The following is an 11,487-nucleotide window of genomic DNA, read 5'->3' on the forward strand; positions in this document are numbered from 1 at the left end:
TAACTAAAGAAGGTGCTTAATGCCCAACATGGCCAGCTACAAGGCTTTATATAATCCACCTACATACTAGCATGCCCAAACAACTGGCATCTGTTTCCTTCCTGAATGGTATCCCACCACTGATCTGAATTCCCAGCACATGGGTATAAATCTAAAGCCTCAATCATCTTCAACAATTCCTCTGTTTGAACACTGCCATGATGGAAGTTGACAGTAGATGTCAATTCCTCCAGTGAGAGAAAAGACCTTGACAGTGAACTGCCCTCTTGCACATTATGGTTTTGCTGTGTGCGCATACACATTTAACAGAAAATATTTATTGTTTTCAGCGATGTTGTAATTTGGTATTGTACTAATCTTTACACAGTAGACTGAAAATGTTCTCAATTTAGAAGTTGCTTTGAATTATACATTTTTCTCTTGTTGTGAAGCTGTCTCCTGAGAACATTCCTGCCCAGGTCAGGAGTAGTGTCCTGTGAATAAACATTTCTCTGATGAGAGTTGTGTCAAACTGTTTCTTTGTACAGTCAGGAAGAAAACTCCAGTTGTCAAAGTTCTAGGATCTCCAACTTAGGAGAGAGACAGAAACTGGTTGACAATCTGAGGATCTAAATTTAACCAAGACTTTTTCTCATTGGCACAAAAGTGCTTAATACAATCTGATTGCTAGCCTGAAGAAAATTAGCCAGTTTTTCTTCTTTGGTTTTGGCCCTGCAGCTTCCTTCTGTTCCGTTGGGCTTGCAGATCAATCAGAACCAGCTCCTACTGCGATGGTGGTACCAACTGCCTCTATTCTCGACTATCTGGGGTTTCCCCACACCCCCATTCTCTTTATTCTCTGATAAAGCTATCACGTCAACAATCCTCATTAGGGTGTGACCGACTGGTAGACCTGCAGCTGGAATCTCATCTGTCATACATGTTGCTGTACATGATGGCTGTGATTCCATCTTCACTCCCTAGAGACAAAGGGAAGGCACCAGAAAACATTGACCAAGAAGGCTTTTAGTATAGCTGAAAGAAGCCAGCACTAATGAACTGACAAAACTGGTACAGAATGGGAGGCAACAGGGCAAACTTCACTCTCGTACACCTAGTCCTAGCTCAGCAGCCATGTATGTGCCTCTCTCTGTTTCAGAGACACTCAGTCTGGCCCACCACAGAACAGACACAACAATGGAGAATAGATAGATATGCACACACCCCACAGTCAGAACAGATTTCAATAAACATTTTCCATCTTTGGACCAGAGATCAGGCTATCTCCATCCACACCATCTTGGATCTTATGTCACACCAATCAACTGGCCTGCCTCAGGAGTCTTAATGTTCTTCTGGAATAGTCTGTAGAAACAAATTATATCTATCAATATGCTCCCAAACAGAAACTTCTTGTATGGTGCTAAATGTTCCAAGGATAACTTGTGCAGGATCGGCAAAAATACAATGTCTGGAACATGTCCTTGGAGCATTTAGTACCATACAAGAAGTTTCTGTTTGGGAGCAGATTGATAGATATAATTTGTTTCTACAGACTATTCCAGAAGAACATTAAGACTCCTGAGGCAGGCCAGTTGGCCAAAACATGGCTGTGTCGAGTCATCTTGAGTTTCAACATTGTTCTGGACTTAATTAATAAAGTGGACTTTTTACACATCGTCCGAGACCTTCTTTTCTGTGTCATCTTCGCTGTGTTCTGTGTTGCTGCTTTGAGCTTGCGAAGATCGTGTTCTTCTGTGTTTACACCGACACCAATCAGCTGACCACCAAACATAAGCTCCCGACCAATTCCAAAAAAAAGTCTACAAAAATTTCAATGAAACTAAGTATTTCAATAAGTATTGAAAAATAAACCTTCCTTCTAAATACAAAAAGAAAGCCCTAATAGCACCTGGATGCATCAGACATTCTGAAGTGAATAAACTTTTCCGCAGCCTACGGCAACAGAAGCTAAAGTTCAAGAAGAGCGCAGTGACTAGGGGAGGCTATCCCCTACAGTACAAACGCAGAGAAAATTTATAAACATTTACAGAGACCCAGACAAAACAGTCTATTGTACAGCCCCCTTTTAATGGCATTTTGAGCTGGGCCTGTGAGAAGGCCTGAAATCCTGCCAGCTCTGTAGCTGCTTTCAATAAGGGGGAGGTGTTTTTGTCTAAGGTGCTGTCTGAGCACCCTGACCCGAGGCAGGTCTGCTACTGAAATTTCCTGCTGCCATGATTCTCCTTTAGTAAAATGATCTGAAACCCAAACCTTTTATTGCTTTTTCTTTATGAGGACTTTACTACTCCCAGTCTGGGGTAAGGGTGTAATATTACTTATGTTCATACCTCAACAGTAAGAGGAGAAAGGGAATACAGGTTTTAATTTAACGACTGGCAATTCATTTCAGACTAGTAAAAAGTGAATGTACATCTGTTTTTATGATTTATATTCAAAATATACCAGGGCCATGTTAAATGCTTTAAAAAAAAAAAAAATGACTGTTTGACAGAATAAACCTGGTCAGAGAATGGATGAAATAGTTACTTAATGGGGGAATTTATTATTTAAGTTTTGGGTATATATGTAGGTATATAAATTCTAACAGGTTGGATGTGGTTAACAGCAAAATACAGTGTAGGAGAGACAGATATGCAGAAAAACTACTAAAAGCAAAAGAGATGAGGTCACGTCCAAGCCATGGGTGTATAGATTATATGAGGCATATGATAAGATTTCTCCGCTGTGCTTAATAGAGTGTAAGGCAAATCACTCCAGGGCAAGACTATACCAAGAAGAAATTACACCCTGCTTGACATGCCCCCTGGTGCCCTTACCCACCCATTGTACCACAACCATTAATTAAATGGACGGGAAACAGTTTTGGCACCCCCATTTCCTTCTCTCACCCCTTGCAGCTGTACCACCCACACTCAGCATGACCCTGTACCAGGGTACTTTGGGTTGTGTCCTGGTAGCTTTCTCTACTTTGCTCTAGAATACAGCTGTCACAATAGTGGCAAAGATTGTCCCTTGAGTTCCTATAATTCCTTGGATGAATCACCAGGCTGCTGAGGACTGCACTATTTCGGATGCAGGCCTTGTTTTAAAGACCAGGTAACTCCTAGCTACCACTGGTATTACCTCTCTTGAGAGGAACACACTCACATCAGCCAGAAGGATGCTCGAGTGCATAGGGAGAGGAACGACCAGCCTTGCAGGGCTTCGTTCTGTTTCTGTGAGTCTGACGTGCAGGACGTCAGACTCAGAAACCAAACGAAAGAAGAAGACTTCGGCTGGTGGGGGTTGGGGGTCCCCTGCCAGCAAAGGTAGCAGATGTTGACGATGGGTTGATGGTGGATTGGCGGCGGGAGGGGGGGTTGAGAGGGTCGTCGGCAGGGGGGTCCAGGGCCAAATCTATGGGAGCCCAGGCCCCCGTGGCCCCATAGTAGCTACGCCCCTGTTTAAGAGGAAAAAGGCTCAGGAGTAACCTAAGAAAGTACTCTTTCACAGAAAGGGTGGTGGATGCGTGGAATGGCCTCCCAGTGGAGATTGTGGAGACAAGGACTGTGTCTGAATTTAAGAAAGTGTGGGACAGGCATGTGGGGTCTCTTAGGAAAAGGAGGAATTAGTGGTTACTGAGGATAGGCAGAGCAGATGGGCCATTTGGCCCTTATCTGCCATCATGTTTCTATCTGATCCTGGAAACAGCAGGCCTAAGGGAAGAGATTTGGATTTAGTTCAAACCATTTTCAGCTGAGGTTCAAAGCAAATTATATTTAGGTACAGTAAATATTTTCCTGCCTCCAGAGGGTTTACAATCTATTTTGTACCTGAGGCAATAAAGAGTTAAGTAACTTGGCCAAAATCACAAGAAGAGCACTGCTGTAATCATTATGGTACTTCTTCACTCCACAGACATATTATATTACAATCTGAGTTCTAGATAGCAGAAATATGCCCCAGTAGCTTAAACTGCCTGATCACCATGGCAACAACAAAAAAAAGAAAGATATTTTAATTAGTGGAAAGAGATTTATTTGGTAATTAGGAGGTCAGCTTTTGGCTTGATAATCCTCTCTGATATGTGCAGATGATGAGAAAAGAGATAAGTGATAGTGTATAGTGATACCTGGTTTTCCTGGGAGAAATTTCTTCTTTGTAAGCATGGGTGTGTAGGGGAGGGGGGAACAAGAGGAGGCATTTACCTCCCCCCCCCCAGATTTCTTAGCCACTTGCTGCTGCCTGCTATTGCTGCTATTCCCCTCCACCTCCAGATCCAGCACCTCCTGCTTACAAAGTAGGCAGAAAAGACAAGAAAACATTACAGTCCACAACAAACCACAACATGCGTGCTGCACAGCTCATGGTCGAAGCTCTTCTGACCCTGAAAGTAGTTGAACTCTCTGATGCATCCCAGTCCCCAAAGGAAGAATACATCAGAGGATGTAGGACACATCAGAGAGTTCAACTGCTCACAATGCCAGAAGAGATACCATAGCAGTCTGTTCAGCGTGCATGTTCCCATTTGTTCTAGACTATGTCACTTTCTTGGCCTCTCAGCCTGCCTGGTAAACAGGAGGAACTGTGGAAGGGATGTTGCTGGATCACGTGGGCCATGGAGAGATCTAAATGGAACTGGAGCTGGAGTTGGAGGAAGAAAGGGGAAATGATGGACCACATCAGGAGGGGACAAGACCAAGGGCGGATGTTCAAGGTTAATATGGTTGGAGGGAGAGAGATGGGGGGGGGGGGGGGGGAGATGCTGCACACAGGTAGGACACCTGTTCAATGGCTATATCAAAAATCAAATCTTCAACAGTCCCACTGTCATACAAATGCAATATAAAGGTTATGGGATCCAACTTTCTACTCATATATTTCTTTCAAACAATAGCTTCAACGTCACACATTCCCTCTTCTTCAATCAACATTCATTTCTTAGGGTACCTCAGTAGCGTCTACTACCAGCACTGTCTCAAGGACCTCCCCTACGATCTAATCTAGCGCCAGCTCTGACAGTTAAATTCTCATTCAAAGATCTTTGAATGAGAATTTAACTGTCAGAGCTGGCGCTAGATTAGATCGTAGGGGAGGTCCTTGAGACAGCTCCTATTGGAGCGAAACATGCATGTCGGGCAGCAGAGCCCCTGGATCTGATTCTTGAGATAAGTTTCATTATTAAATATAAGAATGAAAAGAAAAGTTCATTTATAATATATTAGTTGGGTTAAGTGATGCTAGAATCAGACATTTCTTTGTATGGTAAGTTTTATGGGGAAATGACAACCTGTTGATTCTTTAATGGTCCTTACATGGATCTACTCAAGCATTCTAAACTGACCATATTTATTTATTTGGATTTTGCTCACACCTTTTTCAATGGTAGCTCAAGGTGAGTTACTTTCAGGTACAATGGATATTTTTCTGTCCCAGGAGGGCTCCTAATCTAAATTTGTACCTGAGGCAATGGAGGGTTAAGTGACTTGCCCAAGATCACAAGGAGCAGCAGTGGGATTTGAACTAACCACCTCTGGATTTCAAGACTGGTGCTCTAACCACTAGGCCACTCCTCCACTCCATATATAAGGTGATTCTCATCAGCCTCACCCTCCCTGTTACTACCTGCACCATAGAATGAAGCTCTGTTGGGCAATACAAGCCCCCTTGGAGATATTCCTCCGTATTCTGTGCCCTGAGAATGGCAGATGGGGCTCGGGGTCAGGTATACACATGGGGTAGCACATATGAGTTTGTCTTGTTGGGCAGACTGGATGGACCGTATGGGTCTTTCTCTGCGTCATCTACTATGTTACTATGTATGCCCATGTTTTAAATCAGTATATATAAAGGAGTGACTTGGGTATGAACAACCATTTTGAAGCTGCATGCCTGTGAGGTAAGGCCCAGACAAAAGCATCTGTATAAGTATGGCTCTGGCATAATTAGAACCCTGATACTCAAAAGTAAATGTGGGCACTCGAGGCCATTAGGGCCGGACTAGCACCCGCATTTACCTGTGTAAATTCCCTTACTACGGGAAATGAGCGCGGGAAGGAACAACGCAAATAGCATGCTAATATAAGCAAGAAAATGTAAATGGGGGTCATCTTCTATTCCCTTCGTTGTTCAAAGAACAGCGCAGGGAAGAAGGGTGCCTGTACCGCTACAAACCCTATGCTAGCTTGGAGCTGGCGTTAGGGTGTCTGATCTTTGCCTGAACAATTCAGCTCAAGTCAAGCAAAGCTTCCAAATCAGCTCAGCTTAGTCAACATCTCTGATTGCATCCTCTGAAGCAGTTTTAAAGGGATAGCTGAACTGAAATCCCATATCCACAAACAAAAATTGCTTAACACTGTAATTATTATGTCTGCATAGTAAGTTGAACCTCTCATACTCTACATGATCTGCAGCGTTATTTTTAGGAGTAAAACCAGAATTCTGCAGCTCTGTCTGGAGCTGGGCAACTGGAACCTCTTCCTCCTTCTTCCCTCCTCCTCGACGTTCTGGGCATGTGCTCAAGAGCTGTGCTTAATGCACAACTCTAGAGCACACGTGCCAGACAACTTCCTAATGCTCAACGCTATGACTGCCTATATTTGCATCTCATTAGTGCCGAGTATTAGGAAGCTGTTCTGACACGCTGTTCCAGCGCTATTTCTCCAGCGCTGTTCAGTTCAGCACTGGAGTTTTGAGCATCGGGGCTAGAAGCACACTGGAGCCTGTGACAATTTCTCTGAATGACTAATACACTTGAATAAAGTAGCACAAGATAAGGGTTTAAAATGGGGGGGGGGGGGGGGGGGGATTCCTTTTACTGCTACCACCACTGTTAAGTACTTGTGCCCCAGGAGATGGGAAACCTGATGGCAGACCCCCTGCACTAGAGCACTGTATCCTGACTCACAGGACTGGTCCAAGGCACGAATTAACAAAATAGTCATTTGTCTTTAATGCTTTATTTCTTAAACTAAACTGGTGTCCTATTTGTAGCCAAAAGCAGCCCCCTTCACACCTGGAAGAGATCTGATCTGGAGAAGCTAGACAGTTACCCAGAGGTAATGTCTGATAAATAACAAATAATTGAACAAATTGCTTGGATGCTACACTGTACACAGATCTCATCACTCTCCTGCCATCCACCCATTGCCAAAGGCTTGTGGCCTCAGAATTTAAGTGTGTGATCCATCAGGAGGAGTAGCTTGCAGTGAAGTCTTTGCCCCTGCCTCAGTCTATTCAAGTACCATTGGGTAAAGACAAGAACATACTTCTTCCTGTTGCCCTTCAGAGGTAGTTAGGTAGCAAATAAACTTGCCTAGCTCAGATGTCTTCTGGGAAGTCAGGTAAATTAGTGGGTTTCTGTGTTGTTTGTTTCTGTCTACATTTAGCTTAAATTGTCCCCTAAATCATACACACCCTTTATGACCCTTTATGATTTAAGACTATAAGAGCCTGATGTACTCACAAATTTCTCCATAGGAATAAACAGGGATCATTTTATAACAGGTCACCCAAATATGAAGTTCAAAAAAATACCTACTTTATAGTCTACCTAAATGTCCAATAGCAAATTTAAAAGAAGTACAGAAAAGAGACAAACAGGTGAGGGTTTTTCAGCTTAGAGAAGAGACAACTGACAGGGTATATGATAAAAGGTTTACAAAATTATAATTAGGATGGAACAGGTAAACAGGAAACGGTTATTTATGCCTTCAGACTACCAGGACTAGGTACATCCATATATCTGCTACCTGTTTGATTCAAAACAAATTAAAGGAAATATGTTTTCACTGAACAATCAAGCTGTAGAATATTTTTCCAGAGGATGTGATCAAGGCATACAACATAGCTGAGTTTAAAAGGAGTTTGGACAAATCCTCAGTGCTTGTTTGACTTCGGCCGTATATTTTTCGAGACGGAGCAACAGGACCTGCCCACAGGCTTTCAAGATATGATTGCATTATGGAGCTATGCAGGGGCATTATAATATCTGCCATTTTATTATCCATTCCTTTCCAAATAATTCCTAATATTCTGTTTGCTTTTTTGACTGCTGCTGAACACAGAGGATTTCAAGGTATGGTCTACAATGATTCCACCTAGCATTGTATAAGTATAGTTAGAATTGATTTTCCCTATGTGTACATGTTCACGTTAAATTTCATCTGCAATTTCAACACCCACTTCTCCGTTCTGGCACAGTCCTTCTGCATTTCCTCAGAATTTGCTTGTGTTTTAATGATTTTGAATATTTTTGTGCCATCTGTAAATCTGATCAATTCACTTATTGCTCCCTTTTCCAGATTGTTGAGGAATATGTTACACAACACCAGTCCCAGCACAGATCCCTGAGGCATGCCACTATTTACCTCTTTCAATTGAGAAATCCGACCATTTAGTCCCACGCTTTGCTTCCTATATTTTAACCAGTTGGCAACCCACAGTAAGACATCACCTCCTATCCCATGCCTTTTTAATTTCATAAGGAACCTCTTAAGTGGAACTGTATTAAACACCTACTGAAAATCCAAATATACCATATCAACTAGCTCTCCTTTATCCACATGTCTATTTACACCTTCAAAAAATTCTAATAGAAGACTTCCTTTTTCTAAATCTGTGTCGATTCTTCCCTAATGAAGCCATGTTTATCAATATGACCAGTAATTTTGTTCTTAACAATAGCTTCTACCATGTTGTCAGGTACCAATCTCTGGCTCATCAACCTGTAATCATTTGGATCAATTTGGAGTCCTTTTTCAAAATCAGAGTTACATTGCTATCCTCCCGGCCTCAGGTACAGAGGCAGACTTGAGGGATAAATTGTAGATTACCATTATGAGTTCAACAATTTTGTATTTGACTTTCTTTAGAACTCTGGGGTAAATACCATCAAGTGCTGGTGATTTGCTACTATTTAGTTTGTTAATTTGCTCTAGCACTTATTCCAGATTCATACTAATTTGTTTCAATTTCTCTGATTCATCATCTTCAAAGAGAGGTTCTGGTATGGGTAGCTGCCCAACCTCCCCCCCCCCCCCAAAAAAAAAAAATGGAAGCAAAGGACTCATTTTTGAGTTATGCCTTATCTTCTCTGAGTGCCCATTTTACTCCCTAGTCATCTAATGGCCTGACTCCAAAGTTTCTTGTTCTTAGTGTACTTGAAAAAAACATGTAGACTGAATTCTTTTTATCACTATACTACGACCTGTCACTCAACCAGTTTCTAATCAAGACCACCATCTTGGGATCCATTCCTTGGCTCAGTCAGGATTTTCTCAATGAATATATAGAAGATTTATTTCACACAATGGGGGCACTGTATGCAAATAGATCTAATGCATATTCATTGTCAAAATCCTGAAACCCTGACTGGGTTGCAATCATTGAAGACAAAGGTTTTGTACTCCTGGAATAGAGGAATGGGTTGAATGTTCCCATATCAGGGTTGCATATGGTCACATGTGCCTTCACTCTGTTACCTCTGATCACGTTGAGTTATGATCCCACATCCCTTGTTTTGAATAATCCTCAGCTGCATTTTCCACCATCAAAATCCAGTTCTCACTGAATAAATACTACTCTCATGATTTTTCTGGACTCGTTTTTCTCATAATTCACAAACTATCAGTACCAAAGCAGACATGTGGAGAAGCAGAAAGCAGAGTGCAGTAGATGAGGGAAAAATATGTCTGATGCTTGGCAGGCCCTGAGATGATGCATGTACCTCAAGGAAATTTCTGTCATTTACAAAATGAAGACTCTTTTGGTGGACATATATCAACAGAACTGTGGTTTCAAAAGCAGATCATTAGAGTACTTAAAGTCTGAGGTTAGAGGCTCAGGAGGAAACTTGATTGATTACCAAAATATAGCTTGGCAAATCATAGAGTGATCTTTCCAAACCAGGAGCCCTTTGCATGGGGAATGTACAGGCTGGTGTGCAGCCCAGTCACTGCTGAAAATAAACACACTCCATCATGTTCTTATTAACTGAGTTTTTGGGGATATATGCTGCATCAAATACCTGCTTTTTGTGCTGTAGATTCAACCATTATTTGCAGTGCACCTACAGAGAGGGTTATTAGGAAACCAAAGAAAGCATGCAAAATTCTGTACTATTCAATTTACTAAGCATAGAAATAAATGGGTAGCAAGTGAAATACCTGGAGAAAGGTATTCCAGAAATTGGTTTGCGGCTAAATAACCTTTTTGTACATGAGCTCTTGGAACCTGGCAAGTCTCTTCTTTAGATGAAGAGGGGTGTTTGATAGGTAACCAAAGTTGAGATCTCTTCAGCAGGGGAGCAGAAGGAACTGTTATTACTAACTCACAGTTGAGAGACTGGTGTGGGGAGAAGGTTCTAGATACCTGAGTGATTAGAGAAGTACCTGGGAGGCGAAGAATCATTGCAACTGGGATGATTTATATCCATCTAAAAACAGAAGTTTGACACTTATCTGTCATATCCAGCCTGACTTAGACCAACATTTAAACTAAGCTGTGGGGGGGGGGGGGGGGGAGGAGTATCGAGAGGGATACAAGTTGCTCTTGTCCACAAGCAAAATCAGTGATGGTAAAGAAAGCAAATCACGAATGAAGAAAAGACCAAAAAAAATGTAATAGTCCAACTACAGGACAAGAGAGAGACAGCTGTTCAAATAAATAAGGGAATAAAATAAGAGAGGGCAAAAAGAAAAGAGGAAGGTGGATCATCTCCTTAGATAATCATGTATGTAAAATCACAGACTCGGAAGTCATCATGGCTGAAGATAAAGTAGTCATCACTTGAGTCCTGCTAGGATGAGAACCAAGTTTGGGATGTGACCATTCCAAGCTATAAGCTCTTCAGAAGAGACAGAGCAGAGAAGGGGAAAGGAGTAGTCTGTTTATTATTACTTATTTAAAATATCTATATACCACTGCCCTGGTCCAAAGGGGCACCTGAAACTGTGTAGAAATCCAAACAAAACATGAACACAAAATGTAAGATCAAAAATAAAAGAGAAAGCTGTTAATGGGGTAAATTCCCACCCACTAGTTCACCATATAAACATATAAAATAAAGATGCCACAAAGAACCCCAGTCATCATTGCTGAATGTCAATAGAAACTATACTGGAGAAAGGAAAACTTTAACCCTTTTGTAAAAAGGGAAAACATTTTGCACCTGAAGATGCTGTAGCTGAAGGTGCCCTTCATCTACTACGAGACTATTGCATGTTCTTCATGCATGTTCTCCCTGTGAGGACCAAAGTTCTTATTTAGGAGCATGCCATTCTAGCTTGCCCCCCAAATATATGCCTGGAGACTTTCTACAAGAAATTTAAGTTGGCACTGAAGACTTAATATTTTGGTTAAGTTTTCTCTATGTGTCTTTACGCTTTGGTTGACTCTGACCCACTCACAGTATCCAGTGCTGTTTCATGTCCATGCTCTCAATATCACACCTCTCCTAATGTTTCTTACCACCTACTATTTATCTGCTCCATGCTGTAATTATCC

This window comes from Microcaecilia unicolor, chromosome 6 (assembly GCF_901765095.1).
Source record: "Microcaecilia unicolor chromosome 6, aMicUni1.1, whole genome shotgun sequence".
NCBI lineage: Eukaryota > Metazoa > Chordata > Amphibia > Gymnophiona > Siphonopidae > Microcaecilia > Microcaecilia unicolor.